This window comes from Andrena cerasifolii, chromosome 15 (genome assembly GCF_050908995.1).
Source record: "Andrena cerasifolii isolate SP2316 chromosome 15, iyAndCera1_principal, whole genome shotgun sequence".
In the NCBI taxonomy this organism is placed as follows: domain Eukaryota; kingdom Metazoa; phylum Arthropoda; class Insecta; order Hymenoptera; family Andrenidae; genus Andrena; species Andrena cerasifolii.
Window position 1 is genome coordinate 4234949 of NC_135132.1, and position 25011 is coordinate 4259959.

The 25011-nt window shown below is 36.8% G+C and overlaps 1 protein-coding gene and 1 long non-coding RNA gene across 3 annotated transcripts in view; both read right to left on the reverse strand.

The window, feature by feature from the left end:
• The window catches only part of LOC143377191 (pancreatic triacylglycerol lipase), an 88992-nt gene that overhangs the window by 54082 nt on the left and 9899 nt on the right, over positions 1–25011 (reverse strand). The window lies entirely within an intron of this gene.
• On the reverse strand, positions 2368–4449 carry LOC143376775 (uncharacterized). Its single transcript, XR_013087152.1, has 2 exons — positions 4024–4449; positions 2368–2608 (listed from the first exon to the last, which is right to left on the reverse strand). It is a non-coding gene; the product is annotated as an uncharacterized LOC143376775 (long non-coding RNA).

The following is a 25011-nucleotide window of genomic DNA, read 5'->3' on the forward strand; positions in this document are numbered from 1 at the left end:
AAGCAGATGCGTATGTCTGATGCGGATAGAAGTCTAACAAGGTTGCTTCAGGTTAGGGTAAACTTGTCGGTTAGCATGATCCTCGCCGATTTCGATGACCTTGAAATATGTTGTAGGGGGCATGATTCTGAACAGCTTTTCCCTGCGCATGTAACCGGCGGTCGGCCCTTTTCCGAGGTATTGGCAAAAATTTGTTTGTTTCCGACGAAGACGGGAGGTCCAAATTTGAGTTCAACTGGAACATAATTTTTCCGCTAGGTACAGGGTGCTTTCGAGAGCACCTGTTGGGTGCGCGGGGGGTTCTGCCTACGTCCCGACTATGTTCGGTGGCACCGGCGCCGCCGGATATTGGGGTGACTCTGGTTCTAATATATAATTTGTTGCAGTTTCGTTTTTAGCATCCCCAAAGTCACATCGGTTCGCTGCCATGCCTCACGCGCTGCCCGCACTAATCTAGCCCCGACCAATACTTACTAATACCCGGGACAAGTTGGAAAGTGGAGTGCGTTGTGTCGGGATAAGTCAACAGAAACACTGTACGGAGAGGTGAGCGTGGTAAGGTGATTAAAAAAGTTTCCGCTCAAATCCATGAGGAAAAGTTTGCCAAGGTTTTTTGCGCATATCTTAGCAAGTAAGGCCGACCGCCGGTTACATGTGTAGGAAAAAGTTGTTCAGTATCGTGACCCCTGCAATAAATTTCAGGGTCATCGAAATCGGCGAGGGTCACGCTACTCGACAAGTTTACCCAAGTTGGTAATATATACAAACATGTCGAATATCGATTAACGATATGTACCCTGGTTTGTAAAGATGAATTGCGAATGCAAGGGCAGCATTTTCGAAAGCCTTTCCATTCAAAATTGCGATCACTGTAATAGAATTTCTGTGAATAGAAATTTCTATTCATTTCCTTTTCTCACCAACTTCATTTTATTTCATAATTTCATTTGTTTTGTGAAGTCTCTTTTTCTACAAAACTAATAATACAATCACCATTCTTTAAACGAAATTTTGTTTATGGCTCCTACTACTAGTAGTTAACATTACTACTAATCACCAAAGTAACAGAAAATTAAATTTCTAATTTCTTAAAATCAATTTGCTCGAAACCAGAACAAAATTCGAAAAAGAATTTACTTCGCATTTTCCAGTCACTTTTACACAAAGAACCCCCCTTTTGCATTATAATAATAGTTCGATGACATCATTCACACCTCTGTGTGTAACTTTTAAGAGAATAAATAAAAACAAGTAGTGGATGTGTAGAAGAGTATGTGGTAAATAATCGCGATTTACATTGTGGAATAATACTAGCACTGGCAGAGCTACTTTTTCTACTGTGCTCCTGACAGTGTGGGATAATAGTTGTGTAAGATCGATTACAAACGTCCTCTTCGTCAATGTCCACCTGACCTCCTGATTACTGTTCTCCATAACTACGCCATTATCATCTTTATGCAACTTTTCCACTATACTTTATTCTATTCATGCAATGGTAAGTTCTTTCCCTTATTGTGCAACAACTTTCACACATATCGTCCTGATATTCAACCAGGCAGCTCTGGTCATCTCGCATATAGTATTGGTAAAGATTCTGCCTAGTACACTAGGCGTCAAAACGGCTTCCCTTCGGAAATTTGGCAACGTTGCATGTCACTAGAACCGCTGAGTTTTGCCTAGTATAATATTGGTAAAGATTCTATCTAGTACACTAGGCGTCAAAACGGCTTCCCTTCGGAAATTTGGCAACGTTGCATGTCACTAGGCAAAACTCAGCGGTTCTAGTGACATGCAACGTTGCCAAATTTCCGAAGGGAAGCCGTTTTGACACCTAGTGTACTAGGTAGAATATTTACCAATATTATACTAGGCAAACCTCAGCGGTTCTAGTGACATGCAACGTTGCCAAATTTCCGAAGGGAAACCGATTCCGGCGCCTAGTGTACATTCGTCTATCTACTCAGGGCCGTTCCTGGGTTTTGACCGCCCAGGTGCAAAAGCAATATGGTCGCCTTTATTAACTTAATATTTTTTAATTATGAATTTGGTAGTGTTTACTTTTATATCTTATAAACATAATTTTAAACAGTTATCGTGCAAAAGAGTTTCGATTATTATTCTTATTAGTCAAAACTTTACATACAATAAACGGCCTGCGGCCGCCCTTAAGTTTGGCCGCCCAGGTGCGGGGGCACCCTTCTGCACCCCCGCCAGGAACGGCCCTGTACCTACCTAACATTTCACACCAACATGCAATTGGTACATCAGTGCATATGAATGAAGAATAGTTCTTCATATAAAATTCTTCATATTAATCAATCTTGTGGACAGAAATATTTTTCATTTAACTAATCAAACAACTCACGCTTACTCCTGTTCCTTCTTTTATTAATAATCATACAAACCAATTTATTATGAATAATTATACGGATATAAATAATTAAACTATGAAAAATTGACTTTCTCGAAAACAAAGCCTCCTTTGAAGAAATATTGTTTCGCTTTATATATACATGAAGAATCGCCTGCTTCTTGATTGTAACATCAGTGCCACGTCGCCATGTATTTATTTCCTGGATAATTTTGAATAGGAACAGTTTAGTGTTTTCTGAAAGATAAACGAAAAAGTGTCATGTAGTTACAATAAAAAACTTCAAAGTAAATGGCGTCTGAAAAATTTCGAATCACGTAGTTCTACTCTGTGTTTCGTTATAAAAATATTCATCTGTCTTAAATCTTTATCTCACAAAAAGTGTGTACTGTTAGGACAAGCAATAGTGAGGTTTGTGGGACGAATCAAGAAGAGGGTTTGGAAAGAAAGAAGCCTATGGAAAGTATTTTGTTGCAAGCTACTCAGTACTAATGTTTCCATACTAGATCACCTGCCAAACCTCGAAACTAGTCACAGCAATCCCCACAAAATTCGCGTGCGTAGTACTTTTAGCCCAGTGAAATTAGACGGAAATATGACCAACCTACATAATACTTAATCTACTTTATTTCGTCGTTTTAAACAACATGTCAAAAGTCTCCATCGATCCGACATCCCCTAAAAATTTCACTGAGGGTTGCAGGTAAAAAAAGCTGTTTTCCATGATGCCATGATAGTCCTAATTAAAACAAGTAACTTTTTCCTGAAAACATTTTTTCTATCTCCTATAGTTCGCGAGTAATAACACAAAATCGAAAAATTTTCAGAGGTCAATTGCACCCTCTTGGAGTGAATTTTGGTAGCAAATAAAATTGCGTCGTGTTCAGGAGGACGTCCCCTACATATCCACAAAGTTTCATAATTTTTTGAATCTCCGGGTTCGGGATCCTCCCTTGTCAAAATTATGGGGGGTGAAGTTTTGTAAGCCGCCATACATGAAAACGGTTATTCTTACGAAGAAACTCATACAACCTTTTTTCTACAGAATCTCCTAAGCTACAAATTTCATAATGAATATTTTTGTCGTAAAACTGACAGCTAACGAGATATTCGCGAAAAACAGTTTTTTTTATCTTCAACCCTCTGTAAAGTTTTTAGCAGATGTCGGATCGACGGGGACTTTTGACATATTGTTTAAAAGACGAAATAAATAATCCGTAGACAGCTCCTGACTTCACTGGACTAATTCCCGCATACGCGTGCGCAGAAGAGAGTTCGCTACTGCTTTGCACACCTAAACCACTGCTTAGCAACCGATATGCCACGAGACGATACTAAGTTTGCCGCGGTACAATGTCCTCAAGAGGAGAAAAAGCACAATTCTTTTTACTAAGCTTTTCAATTCTGATTTTAATAAAAAAATGATAAGCGGTTGTGCTTGAAGGGTGTTCGCCAATTAAATTTATCAAAGAGAAAACAGTAAATAAGTAAATCTAATTTTTGCATATACACTTTGTAGCTCTTGTATAATATGTTTTGTATATTTTCGCTTGCGGTGTACTACGGAATTCTGGTAAGGGTGTGCCGAGGGTGAGAAAAAGTTGCGGAGCACTGACCAAAGCAATAGTACCTCAATAATAACTTCCACTCACCTTGTTTGTCAACACATGTATTCTCATCGAGTGCATGTCTAAGGACGGAGCTCCTCTATGGGGCGACACTTGCCGGCAAAATCTTCTTTATGCTTGTCCGGACACTCCCGGTTGCGGAAAATAAGTAAGGATGTGGGGGCGATTCCGACTGGCATGCGATCAATCGGTACAATCATCGTCATACTGTCTGTTGTTATAGATGTTGGAATAGAATCGCCGTTTTTGGCTTGTAACGTGGGTAACGCATCCACGGTCATCAACAACAAAGAGATCACCAAGCAGAGACACTTTAAAATCTTCATCCTTCTGACTGATTAAAACGTTGCTGAGCTGATGAACAAAAGTCTAGTCGAACATCACTGAAACTGCGTTCGAGTCCCAGGATACCCTCCTATATACGGCGGGAAGGAAGATGACCAGTAAGCCTTCATCTGCCGCGTTTCTTTCTCTTCTTCAATGACTATGCCCACTTATCGACTGAACCGGTCCAACTCGTTTCCTTTCGCAATAAACACAGGTGCTTGGTCCGAGTGTGCTGATTTTATCTGAGGTTCCGAGATTTTAGATAACGCTGTAATTGTTGATGCTTTTATAAAGGTGATATAAGCTGATATTCAAATGGATGATGAGAATATATCCCTCCCACCTGATATTCGAAGTTTAAATTTGTTTCCTGATTTTAAATGTAAAGCTCGGCGATATATATGGTTACATTATGCGTCACAATAACTTTCTCGTTTCTTAATGTTAGTTAGTTTTTGTTAGTAGACTAGACTTTTGTTTGTCAGCTCAGCATCCACCAGGGGCAGGCGGTTCTTCTAACCCCTGTACGGGCGGTTGCGTTCCCGGTGTACACGATTCGCATGAGGACTGGCATGCGATTTTAAGCAAGGCCGTCCCCGGCCACCAGAGCGTCCCTGGTGGTCCTGGGTGAGTGTATGTACCCCAAAGAGAGCAGAAGATAGCCAGGGACCCAAAATAAGGCCCCTTTTTGGTCCCACGATTTTGGAACGGAATTTTGTGCCAAATGATAACTTACGATGAGACATCAATCGCAACAAATTTTCGAGTTGAGGTGACAATTAGTTTCTGAGATATGAAAGGTCAAAGAAGTGAAAATTCGTTAAGGAGTCAGCCCAGAAGCTTGGATGTACGAACTTCTATGTCAGCCCGATAATTTAAACAATTATTTCCAGGGGTTTTGCTGACTGCTAACAACGAATTTGGACTTAGATTTACAAAATTCACAAAAAAAAAATCAAAATCAAGAAATATAAATGTCTGTGTAGTGGGTGCTTTTTTTTAATTTTGATAATCTAAGTTCAAATTCGTTGTTAGCAGTCAGCAAAACCCCTGGAAATAATTGTTTAAATTATCGGACTGACATAAAAGTCCGTACATCGAAGCATATATGGGCTGACTCCTTAACGAATTTTCACTTCTTTGACCTCCCATATCTCAGAAACTAATTGTCACCTGAACTTGAAATTTTCGTGTGATTGGTGTCTCATCATAAGGTATCGTTTCGCATAAAATTCAGTTCCAAAATCGTGGGACCAAAAAGGGGCCTTATTTTTGGGTCACTCTTTCGGGGGCTGTTACACGAGAATCCTCCCTTAAGTTCAATGGGCACCATGAGCGAAGCAAAGTCGCCCCCCCCCTCCTCTGGAAAAGAGTCTGCGGACGCCCTTGATGGTCGTCCACCTACTGGCAACAATATTCTTCGCGCGAGTATGCGAAATTATGCATCGCACTTTCACCACTACTTAACTGGACTGATAGCGTCGCAACGTTCGGCCTTTACACTGACCTACATAGCGACCATAACAGTTGTCGTTGGCCAAGACACAATAAAACTATTTGATCTATGCTGCATTGTAAAGGTGCGTCTACACGACGACAGTTTTGTGTCTAGATCAAGTGTATACGACACTGAAAAAAATTTCCGGAAGAGCAGAAACTGCCTAGAGCAGTCCGCGACACTGAATTTGACCTATCGTCGCGGGAGCTGCAGCTAGAGCTTGGCTGAAGACACTGCAACTAGCTCTAGCTAGACCCAAAAGGCACTTGATCAAGACAAAAAAGTGTCGTCGTGTATACGTACCTTACAGTTCGATAGATGACTCTTATTGGAAGAAGAATGCAAAACGATCTGAGAGACTTCTAACAATAAGTGGAGGAAGAGTGGGGGAGGAAAAATTGGAGTAACTTCAGACTTAAGGCTCCCCTGAGGTAATTCTGTTTGCAATATTGCAATTTATACAATATGAGTTATTTATAATTAGTTTTCATGGTTGCAGACACTTTAACCCAAATGATAAACATTACTTATTAACGTCACTGCTTCAAGAAAATAATAAATTCAGGCCATAAGAAGTGTAGAACCTACTGTAAAAGATTATTCTGAGCACTGTAAGAACAAAATCCTACTACGGGTCAAAATGGACCCCGCATGCGCCATCCAAATATGAATAAGTATATGATCAATGTTGAATTATCCAATAAACAAAATAAGCAGGTGCTTAGGGCATCAGGAGAAAGGGGGGCACCATGAAAATTTTTCTGAATTTTACAATCTAACTTTTGTTAGAAACACTTTTCAACCAAATTATCAGAAGTGCCCAAAAAATCGTACATCTTACTCAAAATCTTTTAAGTGCTTAGGGCCCCTAAAGGTCTTAATCCAACCCTGTGTATGATTGACATTAAAATTTCGAAAGTAAAGCATATAACTTGTCGAGGAATTTCAGGTATTTTTTGCAGCGTTCGTCTTTGGACCAACTTACCCTGACCTCAATTATGGTGAGTGGCATCGAAACCAACTTAAATGATTGGAAACTCGGTTTAAGCGAAGCATATGATACACATACACCCTTAAATAAATTCACTGAACGTGTGAGAAAATGTCAGTAATTATGTGTTCACATAATTCAAGCGTCTAGCGAACATCCATGTTGCATAAATCCACCAATGATGTTATCTGACGAGGACAAACACTTTTCAATTGCATTTTTTTTAAATTGTCCAATGTGACGAATTTTCTCTTTTCCTGTTCAAACGGGACGTTCGTGGGGAAAAAGGAACAAACATAAGAGAAGTGAAAGCGCAGTGTTGGTTTCAAATGCATTCACTAATTAAAATTTCTTCGATCTATTAAAATTCACACGACCTTCGGGAAAATCGATTTTTCCCGTTAAAGCGACAGAATTATCGGTTTCGCGCGCTTTCCATGTACGATGAATGCAATTAGGGGATTCGAAGTGGAATAGGTTTAATATCGTAATTAATGTAAATGGAATGCGAACCGTCTCGGATTTAACTGGAGTAAACTGGATAGCGGGTAATTTAGTCGAAGTTAATTTTCCATTTCTCTGATAATGTGTCGTAATAAATATTTAATTGGCAGCTGTGAATGTTTTGCTGATAAGGGGTATGCAATTAGTGGTTGTAAGTGCAGAGCGATATGTGGGTGAAATTTTTCGAGAATCTTTTTTTTAGGGGTGGGTTCGAAACTAATTTTAAAATCCGAGACTTCGCAATGCGTAGAAACTCTCGGAACTTTCGAAACTTCAAACTCTCGAAACTTGAAGTGGTGATTCTGTAAGTGGAGTATCTTGCTTTAAGAACTGAAGTGAGCAAAATTTTTGCATAAATCTCTGTGGCCATAGTCACGGTGTAACAGACAGGTGTTCCAACTCTGTACCTTTTACCCCAGCGATTTTGTGTGCCGATTTCTTTTAGTTCCCCTGGCCGCCGCTAGAGGCGTCATGACTTAAGCTGGGATTTCCAATGCGCGGCTCGCCGCCGGCCGCCGCGGTGAGCCGCGCATTGGAAATCCCAGCTTTAGAAGGCATATACATATGTGTTAATGAGATTGTGGTAGTAGAGATTTTAATAGTATTACTGGGCTTGCCAGATAAATCCTACGCGTAATGGAGGGGGAACAGGCCGCGCATGCGTGGCGTGTTCCCCTTCCACTACGAGTAGGAATTCCATACCAGGCCTGTATATATATGTAAATGCCTTTACAACAACCACGAAACCTGCCGGCCGCCAGAAGAACTAGGACGAAAAAGTCACACACTCTGGACAGGAGTCGGAACATCTGTCTATTACACCGTCATAGTTAAACAAAAATATAACAATTACAAATTCTCGAGGCCCGCTGCTATTCAATATTCATTGATTTAATACTTTTTCTTATTTGGCTTCCGAGAGTTTCGAATCATGAAAAAGTGCAAAGTTTCGATTTTTCGAAACTCAAAAACTTTCTTGGGTTTCGACGCTTCGGGAAGCCCGTCACTACTTCTTTTTTTTTAATGTCATTCGACTGGACTCGTTCGCCATATTGGAATGAAGGAGTGTACAGAGAAAGGTGATCGAAGAGTACCTCTGAAACGGAATTTTACCTTTGAATTTTAATTTTCGCAAGTGTTTATTTATTTCACTTTTCAATCAATATATTCAGTTATTCGTTTTTGCTTGTTTAAATTTGTTTGTCTGCGCCAAATATTTATTTCCCCTCCCCCTCCCCCACGAACACCCTGTATTGCCCTCTAAAAAGTTGGTATTAAAATTGAATACGCAGAAATGACCCAATGATTCTCGGAATTGAAAAAAGATTTTTGCAAATACCTGTAGTTTCTTTGTGTTCTTTGAGCTATTGCTACATGCAACAACAATGACAACTATTCCCTCATAATATTGACTTACCTGAAACATAAAATGATACATGGGCAATTAGAATTTGTTTTAAAAAATTGGTATTTTGTCAGTTATTATTTACTACATTTAGTAATAATAAAATAATAGGATGTCAGACGTTAAGAATAAAATACAAAATTTTGCAGAGATTTGGGAATTTTGAGTGTGGAACGAGGACGATTGTCAAGTTTTCAATTTCTGGTTTATACACGTAATGTTACACAAGCAGTGATATAATTCCTGTTTAAATGTAATCGTCTTATTATATAACGTCTTATTATATAACAAAATTGATTATCAAACCACAGTGGTCACTGATTAGTTCAATAATTGTGGCTATTTCGCTGTATTTTTATTATTTCGTGGAATTAGAAAAATGCGAATTAAAATTACACTGGGCAGTAGATTTAGCTTTTCCTTTCAACCCTCGGTTGTCACACTCGGTCAAAATGACCCAAAATTTGGATTTGAAGTAAAATATATTTGAGGCGTCATAGAAAATGGTACTACTTGCGCCATATAGTAGTAGATAATTTTATAGATCATTTTTTTTATTAAAGTAGCTAATCTCAAAAGTATAGCTATAAATTTTTAACTAAAAATATTAAAAATTAAAAAAGTTATGATTTTTAAGCAAAAAAACTTTTTATGAAACGCATTTTTTCAATTTTTTTTTAAAATGATGATTCTTTAACTGTTAATTTTCAACGATGAACATATATTCTACAATGTTTATACTTTATCTGAAAAATTTTGTGACGTAATTTAGCAAATAGTTATTAAACAGCAGCTGATTTTGAATTTTGAATTGGCTTGGGTCGAATCGACCCAGTGTGATAACTACGTTCGCAAAAATAAGTGTGACAGCCGAGGGTTAAGTAACAGTATCTACATAATAACGATGAGTTTCTAAATATTGCGTAAAAAAGTGCAACAATTTTCAAAATGTGATGGAAAAAATAATTTCAAAATTTGAAAAAATCTAGATTAATATCATTTATAACGAAAGTGCCATGTTATTTATAAATATTAAAAATGATCCAAATATTTTGCATAGCAGTCAAATTTAGGTATTCAAACAATATCGAATTTCGACTTCCAATTTTGAAAACCCAACGACAAAGATTCAGTTTCGTTGCACCCAAATAAAAGCAAAACGAAACCAAAGGTTCACATGAATTTAATCCTATGCCTTTTATCGATTAATATAATCAACCCTTAACGCTTCTACGACGACTTATTAATATACCTAATCAACCTATATAATAAATATAATTATTAATCGATTAAATAATTTTAATTAAAATTTGTAACCTCCACAAAAAATGAACTGCAAATTTACTGTCTTGGCAAAAGCAAAAAAAAAAAAAAATAAGAAAAAGAACAAGAAAGGTGTGGAAACCTCGAGGAAAACATGGGAGACAACAATTTATTGCTATTTATACAGGAGAATGTTGATGGGACGCCTAATTGGATTGGGTTCGAAGTAACAAACGTTTTGCCGCGGCTGAATCCCAGAAAAATCTCTAGCCGGGAGAGAAAAATACAGTGAAAGATGCCAGGCTGGTTTATTAGAAGGCGTCTTCCGTCTTTGACATTTCCTCCGCGAATAATTGCACGCTGAATGAACGTGCTTCGCTAACTCACCTCGCGCCAACGCGATTTTTCTCTTTCTCTTTCTTAAACCGTTTGATTACTTTCTAGTTCAAGGGATCATCGAGATACTCCACACGTTTACTCGCGTACAGGTCGATCTACGCTGATGCGAAGGATTTCTTTCGAACACGTTCCATCGAATGACGCTGACCAGCATCCGGTTGCCATGGAATTCCTTCCACTTTCTTTTGACGTTTTACCATCAACGAGATCAGCAGATTTCGTGCAATATTAAACCAAAATAGAACGATTTCAAATAGTATTTTACTGTTTAGTATTTTATTTAAAATTTTACTTATTTAGCGGTTCATTTGACGAAGTAAGGAAATGTTTGAAATGGCGGGAATTTTAAACTATGAAAATGTATTTTCTGTATATTTCGAATTTTCTCTCTTAATTTGATAATGTGTGTGCTCAGAACCATGTTTAGCACGAAATATTTTCAATTATTTAGTAGATATAGCACTATGAATGAAAAAAGTGCTGGTGCAATCCTAGAAGATTGGGTCGCTGATCCAAGAGTCACTGACGAGAACTACGAGATTCAGAAATTTTTTAGAGTAGCTCCTTTATATTATCTTTTTGTAGTTGCTGTTGATAGTGTTTTGCTTGAAATATGGAACGATTGATGTGAGAAAAATGAAAAAGATAGTATAAATTAATACTTGTGCTAATATCAATCTCGAAAAATTATAACCAAAAAAATAAATCAGGCGTAACGTAAATTTAGTAGTCGAATAAGTATTTGCAGACGAACGATTTTATTAATAAAGGTACGCATTTCGTTAGCGTCGTGGATCGCCTGCAATCTTCTTGGCATTGATTCAACCAATTTCTTCTAGTTTCTTTTCGAATATTTCGCCATTATTCAAGTATTAATTTCTTCAAGATTTCTTTATCAGATACTCTGGTGTTTCGTAATTGTATTAATGCAAGTTGTGTAAGAAGTTAGAGTTATCATCGATATTTCTTTAGGTTTGAATTTTTCGAATCGTTTCCATTCACATCGAGTATTCCTCAGGATCCCGTTTACCTATGATTGTCGAGGCACCAGTTGCGTGTTACGCGATGTTGTGTTGCACTTTTTGCGCCCACGAGTTCACCTTGTCATTATTTATACAGGATTAATCCTTGACTTTATCGATAAATGGCTTACGATAATAGTGATCGGGGAAATTCCCGAGGTCAATGTCAATTCAACGTTATGTTATGACATAGGACTGAACTTATCTTACCGAATTCGCGATTGGGCAACAGTAGAGAGCACTGACAGGGTGTACGATTGACAAAACGATTAGATAGTGGAAGATTAAAATAGTAGGCCATTCGTATAATATGTAGAACGTTAGAGTGGCAGAGAATTGGATTAGTAGAGGGTTTAAGTGGCAAAGAATATGATTAGTAAGGTATACGAATTAATATTCTCTAACTAGCATTTGGATAACAGAGCGTTCAAGTAGCAGATCATTAGAATAGCAGAGCAATCAGGTAGTAGAACATTCGAATAGCAGCGCATATGAATAGCAGCGCATATGAATAGCAGAGCGTTGGAGTAGTAGAGCATTCGAGTAGTAGAGCATTCGAGTAGCAGAACATTCGAATAACAGAGTATTCAAGTAGTAGAGCATTCGAGTAGTACAGCATTTGAGTAGTAGATCATTCGAGTAGTCAAGCAATGGAGTAGGAGAGCGTTCAAATGGCAGAGAATTTGAGTAGTACAGCGTTAGAGTAGTAAAGCCTTCGAGTAGTAGAGCATTGGACTAATAGAGCGTTCGAGTAGCAGAGCATTGGAATAATAGGGCATTAGAGTAGTAGAGCATACGAGTAGCATAACATTCGAATAGCAAACGTTGAAGTAATAGAGCAATCGAATAATAGGGCATTAGAGTAGTAGAGCATACGAGTAGCATAACATTCGAATAGCAAACGTTGAAGTAATAGAGCAATCGAATAGCAAGCGTTGAAGTAACAGAGCATTCGAATAGTAGAGCATTCGAGTAGTACAGCATTTGAGTAGTAGAGCATTTGAGTAGTAGATCATTCGAGTAGTCGAGCAATTGAATAGGAGAGCGTTCAAATAGCAGAGAATTTGAGTAGTACAGCGTTAGAGTAGTAAAGCATTCGAGTAGTAGAGCATTCACGTAGTAAAGAATTCGAGTATCATAAGATTCGAATAGCAAGCTTTGAAATAATAGAGCATTCAAATAGTAGAGCATTGGAATAGTAGGGCATTCGAGTAGTAGAGTATTAGAGTACTAGAACATTCGAGTAGCATAACATTCGAATAGCAAGCGTTGAAGTAATAGAGCATTCGAATAGTAGAGCATTGGAATAACAGAGCGTTCGAGTAGCAGAGCATTGGAATAGTAGGGCATTAGAGTAGTAGAGCATTAGAGTAGTAGAACATTCGAGTAACATAACATTCGAATAGGAAAACGTTGAAGTAATAGAGCAATCGAATACTAAGCGTTGAAGTAACAGAGCATTCGAATAGTAGAGCATTAGAGTAGTACATCATTTGAGTAGTAGAGAATTTGAGTAGTATAGCGTTCGAGTAGTAAAGCATTCGAGTAGTAGGGCATTCACGTAGTAAAGAATTCGAGTATCATAAGATTCGAATAGCAAGCTTTGAAATAATAGAGCATTCAAATAGTAGAGCATTGGAATAGTAAGGCATTCGAGTAGCAGAGCATTAGAGTAGTAGAACATTCGAGTAGCATAACATTCGAATAGCAAGCGTTGAAGTAATAGAGCATTCGAGTAGCAGAACGTTTGGATAACAGAGCGTTCGAGTAGCAGAGCATTGGAATAGCAGAGCATTCAAATAGTAGAGCCTTCGTGTGACAGAGAATTCGAATAGCCGTTGAGTGGCAGAAAATTCGAATAGTGGAGCCTTTGAGCGGAAGGGAATTCGAATAGTATAGCCTCCGAGTGGCAGAGAACTCGAATAGCGGAGCGTTCGAATAATAGAGCCTTCGAGTGATAGAGAATTATAATAGTAGATCCTTCGAGTGATACAGAATTATAATAATAAAGCCTCCGACTGGCAGAAAATTTAAATAGTGGATCGTTTGAATAGCAGAGCATTCAGGAAATCTAGTTTAGCATAACAGGAGTGCTATTATGATCTAGCTTCCGCTGAAATTAAAAAAAAAAACTAGTCTCTATTAATGCTGCTTTAGACACGTCCAGTAATTTAGTCGGATGGCGAGTAATTTATTGTTTTACTAAACTACTCGTCTAAATTTAGTGTCCACACGCCGTAAACTTACTCGCTACTCAGATTCAATTACCGAACGTTTCTGAATCAGCCTTTACACTAGCAACAAAAAGTGTATCATCCGCCATGGAAACCATATTTAACAATACTTTGTCCACCAGAAACAAAACTTATTTCAAAATCCATATCGCTTCACGCACCGAAATAATTCCTACGAATATACAAACACCCAATACACGATCAAACGGACTTCCGTTATAACAAAACCTCGGACTACAGAAGTCGCGCGCAGACGAAGGGAGACCCGTTCGAGGATGCAGTTGTGGATGCAGCCAATGCGAAAGTGGCTGTTACAGAAAGAGTTTTCTACGTAATGGCTCCGCATGACTGTGTAATACCTCCGTTCTGCACATTTTTGTACGTTTTAAACGAGCCACTCGACCATATTTCCCCGTTCAGATATGACTCTTCCCTTCCATTGTTCCTGCTCACGATCTCGAAATTTCTCTCACGTTTTAGTCATTTATGCTACGAGAAACGGAACGTATGCTTCCATATTTGGCAGAATATTAAAGGATGCTAAATTGTTGACAAATCTGGTGACCAGTTTTATGATTATTCGAATTGTCGATACGTGAGAGGAGAAATTGTGTGGAATATGAGTAATTATACACTGATTTCTTAGTTAACATAAAATTATTTTGATAAAATTATTTATATTTAAAAAAAAATGAAAAAGTCTAAATAATAGCCTATAACTTAATCTAAGACGTGTGTAATGGATATTCAAAATTTCATTGAAATCCGTTCAGCACTTTAGGCGTGAAAGAAGGACGAACAAACAGATAACGTTTCACTTTTATATATTAGTAGGAATTTACAAAGTTCACTCGTACGAGACAAACACGTGGCGATCATTCTTTAGCTCAAGAAGAAGACAATAATAATAAAGACACTAGATGGCATTCTGCATCGGACAAAAGACAGGAACACCGGGATCCGGATGCTGCCATCTATTGACCGAATTAGACAAATAAGAATAGAAGCAACACCACAGAAATGATCGTGTCTCTCGAAGAATGATAATCTTCATGATTTTCTTCATTCAGTTGTACATAATTAAGTAATTATTAAAAATTACAATTAGGTTTCATTTTAAGAAATAATGGTGACTCTCGTGTGTCGGAATCTCATCCTACCAGCCATTCAGAAGAATGCAACAAGTAGCGTAAAGTAACACTTTTATTCACAGCAAGAATGAACTTACAACAGTGGAAGTAGCTGCAGTGAAAGTGTGTTCGGCATAGATAACTTTTACTGAAACTCGGATTAAGAATTATTTGCAGAATTGTAAATTTAATATTATAATGAATAAAAGTGTTACATTATGATGCCGACTGAATTCATCTTAACGTCCCCCACAATATTGTGCAAAAGAAACCACGAGGTACCATTTAAAAAAAAACACAAGGTGATCTTGTTTTTTGCAATGGAAAAAAAAATCTGAAATGTTTGTTGTCACTCTATGTTGTCTATCCAACGCAGATAAATTATTGTTAATAACTTATTTTTTATCATATCCTGAACTGCTAAAATATCGTGGACCATTAGAATGAAAAGGCTGTATAGGGTGATTCTCAAATAGGTGGCCCAAGTTCAAAAACGTATTCTATAATATAAAAGGGAAAGATTCCTTTAGAGCTCCTTTTATTCAGAACAAAGTTTCGTGAGAACATTGTGGCGACTAAAGTACACTCGTAAATTTTGGTCATTATTTTCGAAATCAACATAAAATAATAAGCGTCAAAAATCCTTTTTACTCTATTCAAACCAAAAAAAAAAAAATCATTGTTTTTTACCAAAACTGACGAGTCTTCCTAATCCAACTCTACTTCGCTCAATCGCGATGTCCCTGAACCATTCAAAAGTATTCTACAATACTATCAGCTTGCACACGCTAACTTAATTTTTAAAAAAAAAAGGAAGAACTATAATTCATTCGTTTGTAAACACAAATACTATACGTGCTGTTACTCAATTAATTAATAATGACTTCATTGTAATTAAACAGCACTAGCATTAATTAGTAGCGATTAAGTAATTAATGGCATTTATTTTGTAGCAGCTAAAGCGAAACGCGGAGCCGTCGCTCGGCGAATTGCCTTGCTAAAAACTCGCATAACCTCAAATGGTAGTCGATTGTGCCGTGGCAAATGCACTTTCCGCGACTTCACTTCCGTAAGGAAACGCGGTTTCCCCTCTAATCGACGTAAAAGTGCAAGCCGCCGTGACAGCGTCGCGACATGGACGATTGCTCGAAAACTGTGGAAAATCGTTATGCCAGTGGCGTACCGACTTTTCACGCTGGCTCGACTCACGGCCATCTTGCGAATTAGCAACGCCAGCTAACGAGCTTCGCAGGAAACTCTGCCAAGAATGCTTGGAATTCTGGTGTCGCTTATTTAAATAATGAATAACACCAATGACGGATTTAAGGGACAAGGCCCAGGTTACAGACGTTCTGGAACACCCTGTATACGTAACAGAATTAGAAATAAATCTAGTGTGGTATGAAAATTATGGGAAATAAAGAATATAGTGTTTGGATAAAATCAGATTTTTTTTGAAGATTGGGCCTTTGGGGGGCCTTATGGGTAGGGCCCAGACGGCAAATGCTCTTCGGCCTAGGTTAAATCCGTTACTGAATAATACTGAACTGATTTAACGATTGTTTCTATGGTGGATAATAAATGGGGGAATCATAAATCTCTTCCGCTGTTTTTAAAGCAGTGGCGTACCCAGCGGGGGGCCAAGGGGCCCTGGCACCCCCCAAAGGAAAAGGAAACAGGAGATTAATGTAACCGCGACTGAAGTAATTCAAGAGTTTTGTCAAAAGAAAGGGAAACTAGATTTTATTCTTTAAATTAATTTTTATAATCGCCTAATGAATTTTATTGAATTTGTATTAGAAATATTTTTATCCGTCCAACCCGGCACCCCCCAAGATTAAATCCTGAGTGCGCCACTGTTTCGAAGAACACATTATTATATTATAAATGTTATGCACTACTGTGTGCGAATTTTCAAGTAAGAATTAAATGAGAATATCTTATTTGCTTAGTATAACACTGCTGTATAGATTTTGATGTAACTGAAATCGGTTTTTGAAATCGAAATTTTCCCATATATAAATAGTTTTTGTGGTGAACTCGATTTTATGGGAAGTGGCGGTTTTCCAAAGAATCGTTGGTTTTTCAAGAAAAAGCTACTTTTTTAGTTAAAAGTTTACAGGTAGTAGATTATCTACTGAGAATTAATATTCCACAAATGTGTGTGAGGAAACAAATTCAGTTTTCCAAACTTCCTCGAAATTTTTTTTGGAAACACTTTTAACGTTTATAAAATATATGATAAACTATAAATTATTGCATGATAAAATTCCATGTTTTGAAACGTATTAAAGACACCAAATATTTCTGCATTTTCAACCCTTAAATTCAATTCTCAGTCAGTAAACTTTACGTGGTCTGGTAAGAAAGTTAATGCAAAGAAATCCAATCTTCGATTTCATAATGTTACACAATAGATCGTAAACTCCCTTTGGTCACTTTCTTCCATTTTTTCGCGTCAGCAAATTACGCAAACGGCACAAAAACTCGCTCGTGGTTTGCACACGATGGCAGCTTAGAAGCAAAGCCTCCTTTCTTGGAATGCACTCACTGAATTAAACAAAAGGTACGCGTGAGAATTCTTAAAAATCGAGAATCTCGAAAATGAAAGCACGTATAAACAATTTAAATTCTTTATTTTTCAGAAATTTTTCATTTCACAAAAACGATTTTTTTATTTGAAATAACATCGATTCAACAAGGCTGCTTTATCTTGATTAAAATGAAAGAATGAATTTCAGCGATTGATAATTTTGGAAATATAAATTCACTTATAGAGAAACTGCAATTTTTGAGATCCCGTAATTTTTAAACAAATACGAAACCAGGAAAATGATGACTTAAACCCCTCCTAGTTTCACATGTATTACGTCATATTTCAATTTTATCAAAATCCCTGACAAAAAACTGCAAAAGGTCATAAAATAGCCCACACAGTTTTGCTCCTAATTATAACCAAAACAATTGATTCCAAAACAAGATACAGAATTGCAGAAATGATTATTCTCGTGCAATATTATTATTATTCACCTTTATCATATAACATTTTCTCAAAAATTAAAAAAAAATAATGTCTCACTTCACTTATTAGAATTTTAACTTACATTTTACTCTATCCCCCAAAAAAACATTTTTTATTAAAAATTGTTCACAGAATAAACTCCCTGCTTAATCATTTCTTCAATCATTTTTCTATATTACCTCTCTAGCACAAAAACACCAAAAAGTATTGCAATGAAAAATAAAATCATGTGCCATTTTACAAAGTGAGTTACCTAACTCAAAATGCAACCATAAAATTCATCCACTATTTCCATAATCTCGCCATACATAAATCAGCGAAGGTGGAATCACAGTGATATCCAACGTTATGTAAATAATTTCAGCGACACAAAAAAAAAAAAAAAAATCTCGTAATATCACCACCATCTTCCACCGCAGTTCAATTCATCTTCTCGTAATAGTTTCTCCGCGCAGCAAATTCGCCTCGAGCGTACCGTATTTATTCGACAATAACAAGCGAAGCGAACTGCCGCAGCCAATTCCGTTTATTTTTCTGCGCGCAACGATTCCACCGGCGCCCAAGTTGCCACGATTTCCTCAGATAAAACGATCTTTCGCAAACGAGCCAGCAGTCGCGTCGGATTCGCGTGCGATTCTCGGGCACCGAAGCGTGCAGATGCAGCCGATGCACGACGAAGCTTCCGGTATAGCGAATCTTCGGTATTTCGCACACGCGAAACACCTGTTGCGCTGGATTTCTTTTTGATCCCGCGATAGATCGTTCTGCGAGCAGGGCTGACGGTGGAAGCGAAATTTCAAATTGGAAATATTTAAAACAGTGTTTCAAATCGGCGCTGTCGAAGTGGATATTTGCTTAATTGCACGTGAAGTCTTCTCGATCTTTTCAGCGCGCACGGTGGCGGCCGTATACTTAAGGACGCATCTGATTTAAATTTACATACGTTTTTACGTTGTTGAAGAAAATTAGCTATGGCTTAAAAAATTATATTAGTTTTGCAGGATGACACTTGCTGTTGGAATATTTAAAATGCTATGTAGGATTAGGTGTTAAATTTTGGAGGTGAAAGTTGATAACTTATATGCTAAAAGAATTTTTATTTTATTTTTAATTTCGATTCACAAAAGAGAATAATAAGGAAATTGTTTAAGCTGGAGGTAAAATTTGACTTATGCTCGTTTGCCCCCCCCCCCCAACAGAGATTTTTCTTCGAAGAAGCTGTAGATATATTCTATAGGCTAGCAAAAAAAAATTTGATTTTTAGTTAGGAACACAGTAGAATAGAAATATTTTATTCCCTACTGTCTTTTTTGGGCTGAACATGTAATAAAGGACACATTGAAGTTTTGTTTATTTTCTGCATTTATTTAAAGTTTAACTAATATTTCCTAGGGAAACCTTTACATATTTTATTAATCTTTTACATTTATGAAGTGGAATCGCTTTCCGGCCTTCTTCAACAACCACGTAAGTACAGTATTTCATTTGGATTTAAATCCGAAGATTGTGGCGGTCATTTTATTTTTATTACAGTAATATTTTCGTTAATTAATAATTAACAATACGGACGGTATGTTTCGGATTATTATCTGCCTGGTAGATCCAATCTTCCGCTATGTAATCAAGGCCGGGTTAAGAGGGGAGCACTTTCCAGGGGGGCCCAATTTATGTGAAAAAATAATTGAATTAAATTTTATTTACTACTTCCCTTTCGAACTAATTAGAAATCGAACTAAAAATTATTTTAAAATATCTGTTTGATGTTTGTCTTTTAATAGGTATTACTTTTTTCAAATCGTTAGTTTTCGGTATGATTAAGTGTAATTTAATTTTCTTTAGAATAAATTTCAATTTTTGGACATTCACGTACTTTATTTTATGTTTTATTAGAAAAAAAAATTACACCCTCCCTCCCGCTTTTCAACCAAAGAAACCCGGGCCCCAAAATTCTTAATCCGGCCCTGGCAAACGGTAGCAAGATAGTCAAATACAAAAATCAGTGCCTTTTATTTGATGAATTGGACCTGTGCCATTCATATTCATGGAACCCCAGACGAGCACCACCTTTCACTCTTGTTTTCGTGTACTTTTTATTAAACTCCTCCCCCCACACGTCGTCTCGCTACAGTCTCCGTCGGATGCAAATCGATTAAATTTCGATTCGTCGGTGATTGCTTAAATTTCTCCGAAAAATAGCTAATTTTCTCCAGAGATAGAGAACGCTTCCAAATTTAAATAAGATGTGTCCATAAGTATTGTATGGTCGCCACTGTATGCATGCACAGTGGCTGGCCAAATTGTTATACTCAAATAAAAAAGTTTGAGATTTTTTAAGTTTAAGCGATGGAATGGCTGTATCTCTGCGAAAAAATGGTCGCAAAAAAAAATATTTAAAGAACGCATTTTAACGCTTGAAGTTTTTAGTTTTTGAATCAAATTTTTTGTTCATCCATTGTGATACTGTTTTATCAAGATGAAGCGCAGGAAACGAAGCTTCAGAATTTTTTGCCTAGTTTGAGTGTATGCACGGACCAAAAAAAAATTTTTCTGGTAAATCCAACGAAGAGCTCTTATAGAGCAAACATTTCTCTTTAATTTCGTCTTTTTGGTTTTGTTGTGTGATTTTTATTGACCGAGTTATTCGTGATCAAAGCAAAAAAGGTACTTTTCACTTTGAACACCTATAACTTGCGAACTCATAATCGTAGACAAATTCTCACGAGTGTCTTGGAAAGCTAGGAAAGTTTCCTTTCAGAACCTTTAGTTGCGAATTTAAGATTTTTTAAAATCGTATTAAATGCATTTTAAAATGATCTCGAAAATTGACGAAAATGTTTTGACTATAATAATTTGGCCACCCTCTGCATGCTATTTCTGCTGCAGTAAGTCAGTGTTTTCTTTAACTTTATGCAAATACCTATACGACTAAAATTTGAAAGTCGATTGGGGAAATCGAAAATAGGTAGGTGTATTAAATATATAAAAATCCAGTTTAATATATCAAAAAATTTTACTGTGTCAAGTGTTTGTGATTGAGTTTCTTTAAAATGTAGGTAGTTACTAGAAAAAAATTTGGTCAGCATATAATAGGACTTCAAATGCATAATATGAATATAAGAAAATAATTTTTGTTTTCATATATAGTTAGAGAGAAAACTAAAAATATTTTGGTTTAGCTCGTGTTTTAGAAAGGCCAAATGAAATTTATTTTTTATTTTGAGCTATTTTAAAGATTTAATTTATTTCTTGTCGCCGATGGAGAACCTAGGTAAATAACACAAAAGGGTAATTTTCTCGACAGATCCTCATCTCTACCCACATTGTGCATTAATTATATGCAAACTTCCTAAAAAAATTAATTATTCTCGAAATTTGGTCATTTCATCGTCTCTTTTTATTAATTTCTGATAGTTCAAAATAGAAGTGTATGTCATCGCGAAATCACAATTGTAGATTCCCTTTGATCGGTTGCCACTGAACTCGAAAGGAAGCGCGCAAAAGAAGATGGACTTTGGAAAGTTTCAAGCACGCTTGCAAAACCGCATTCCGCTATAATCTAGCGGTAAGCATTGCAGCTTCAACATCGTCAGTAATAATCTCAAAATTTCACTCGCTCCCGGAGCAATTGACTGTTAATAAGTAATGAGTCATGTTCTTCTTAGAAGATCGAAGAATAATTTAACGATAATTAGTGAAAAGGGAATACAACGCAGAAACAGTTTTAATGTACTGTTCCTTTCTGATCAAGTGAACATTGCAATACTTCATTTAAGCCACGAAAATTTTATTTTTTTCTTGAACAAAAATTTAAGCCTCCATTTTAAACTTTCGAAATGGAATTTTGTCTTACAGGTGAGATAAATTATTTTTTTGGGGTTATTTGTTGATGCATGTTGCATCCTTTGGAACAATTTCGAGAAACGTGAGTCCATAGGGTTAAATTTTCTCAAGTATAGGTATACAGTAGTATAGCTAGGCCGGTTCTAACCCAATTTGAATTTTGAGGGAGGAGGAAATTCAAATTTAGATTTGGAAATTTTCGAAATTATCTATCAAACGTCTATCGTACCAATTTGAACGTGTATTGAACGTCTATCGTACCACTCTGAACGTGTATTGAACGTCTATCATACCACTTTGAACATGTATTGAACATATATCTGTTCAACACACGTTCAGAGTAGTACGATAGACGTTCAATAATCTATCTGTTTAATACACGTTCAGAAAGGTACGATAGATGTTCAATACACGTTCAGAGTGGTGTGATAGACGTTCAATCTTGTGTTTAATACACGTTCAGAAAGGTACGAGAGATGTTCAATACACGTTCAGAGCGGTACGATAGACGTTCAATCATATAACTGTTGAATACACGTTCAGAGAGGTACGATAGATGTTCAATACACGTTCAGAGTGGTACGATTGACGTTTAATCATCTATCTGTTTAATACACGTTCAGAGAGGTACGATAGAAGTTCAATACACGTTCAGAGTGGTGCGATAAACGTTTGATAGATAATTTCGAAAATGTTCAAATCCAAATTTGGATTTCCCCCTCCCTCAAAATTCAACTTTGGGTTAGAACCGGCCAAGCTATACTTCTGTATATGTGTTTGACTTTGATTCTGTTTTTTGGTTGATTAATCTGCATCGTTATTATCCTACTTGATAAAATTCGTAGAACCTGCTACAACATTTTCTTCTTTCTTAAACAATTATCAAAGAAATTCCATTCTTTGATTTTCAGCATTTTCAGAAATCAACTTAAATGTTTTCTCAGAAATATATATTTTGTTACTTCAAACAATTTTCATCGCTACAACATTAATATGCCTGTTGGACAAATTGATCGACAAATTATATGTGAAAAAAGTTCATCATAAGAAATTCTCAAAACGTCCACAATATTTACTTTATTTTCTCAATTTTTACATCCACCAGAACTAAAAAGGGGAGGCCACCATGTGATAGGCGTCGATTTTGATGAGCCTTGGCACGATGGATCTATGTCGAAAATAAGTAAACAGGTGTCCGAGCGTTTCAGCCAATAGGCCTTAATAATAAAGATATTTACATGTAAATTATTAAAAATTTCATAGTGGCGGTGGAGTTTTAGTGCGTAAAAATCCCACAACTACCCTGGTACTCGCGGGGAATTCCCTTCTGGAGGAGTCGGGGTGCCGTTTGATGATATCGCCACGTTAAAAAAAAAAAACATTTTTTTCTAAATTATTTCATTTAATTTTTTTTATAAATTATTAAACAAAAAAAAAATTATAAATTTTTTTAACTTAGGGAAATCTTCAAAAAGCACACCGACTCTTCCAAAGGGGAATCCTCCGAGGGCGCCAGGGTAGTGTGGATTTTTTAAAATTTTTAATAACTTCCATATAAATATCTCTATTATTAAGGCCCATTGGCTGAAACGCTGGGACACCTATTTACTTATTTTCGACCTAGATCCATCGTGCCAAGGCTCACCAAAATCTATGTCTACCACATGGTGTCCTCCCCTTGTAAGTGTTTCAGCTTCTGCCTGTCAGACGAATTGAGGCATCGATAGCAAAAACGAATTAACCTAAATTTTTTGCGAAATTGAGTTAGTAGCAATACTGTACTCGAATAGACTGTACTAATCGTATAAAAAAGAAAAAAATATTTTTTCAACGTGGGTTAGATCGTTTTTACTCTCAATGCCTCAATTCCTCTATTTGCAAACGCTTACAAGCCTCAGCGCGTTAACAGGATAATTATTCACAAAGCAGAAACTGTGCAGAAAATGTTCGTTCCAAAAGAGTTAATCAACCGCGGCGGATTTTCTTGCGCGTAAAAACCGCCATTAATCCATGGGACCGTTGAGTTACGCACGCGGAAGCGTGAAGCGCCGATCGAAAATGGCAGTGAGTTAGAGACTAGTGGCTGGAACAGACGCGATTCACGTAATCGCGAAGAAATGTGCTCAAACGGTTAAGTTAATTACGCATGTCGCAGTTCGTTTCCTAGTTCGATAGGGTTTGTTCGAATCCATGTTATTCGAGTGTTGCTTTCACGTTTAAAATGAGTTAGGAACATGCAGCTTAGAATGCTTTTTTCAAACTTTCCTAGGATGCTCGAATCTCTTTCACATTATCCACTTGCATGCTGCTACTTGTTGCGTTCATCGCGATGCACAATCCCTTGAAATGTACAGGGCGTTTCATAAACTGGATATGCGCATTATTTTTTTGTATTAAATTTCATAGCACAACGAGGCCTTTCATAGATTAAAGAAGACAGATTCTATGCATCTCCTTAAAAGATATATGGAAGGGTAAGGGAAAACACAGGGAGTGTCACAAAATAAGTTTAGCGAGGAAATTAAGTTTGATTACTTTAGTGCATTAGTATAGAAGCAAGGCTCAGTGAATTTAATTTTCTTATATAATTTCTTGGTTTATCTTGACGACAGAAGCTTGAAGCTTATGACACGAAGGTGTGACATAGGAACTTAAGGGGGTTTGCGCCTTAACCCAGGCCTAACCCAACAATTGTTGGGCCGAGAAATAGGCAATTCTTTGTGAATTTTTTCTACAAAAACGGCTCGACTAATTAATTTGAGGTTTGGCAGGCTGTTTTATTGTATCTTGAACTATTGTTCTGAATTTTTGTGGGACAGTGGAAGAAAAATCATGGCGTTGAAAAATAACCGGGTGGTCCTGGCGTTGACGGAAAGTACTGTAAGGTTTATAGGCGCAAACCCCTCTTAAAAGAAGATGCTACAAAATTTGTGAGTATTTGTGAAATTGTCAGCAATATTCGTAATTTTTAGTCGAAACAATTTTTAAAATAGGAGGAGCAGATACCACGTTGTAGAATAGAAGTTCAAGAATAACTATAGTACTTGAGGGGACCTTCCGCTCTAGAGCCCCAAAAAATAGGTGATCTTTAGGAATTAATTAAAGGAAAACTACTATATCTAATTTAATGGAACCTTTTGCATTGTATTAAGGATGTATTGAATTATAGAAATATATTTTTTGTTTTATAATTAATCATTGTAGATGGCACTGGGGAGTTGTTAAAGTCAAGGCGTCAAAAAAATCATCCAAATCGGTGGGACCTATATCTCCAAAAGTTATTTTCCGATTCGACTGAAACTTTTTTTATTTTGAAGAATATACTTCTAACTAGGGGGGGAACCAGAAAAAATTACAAACGTAACATTTTTTTAAAG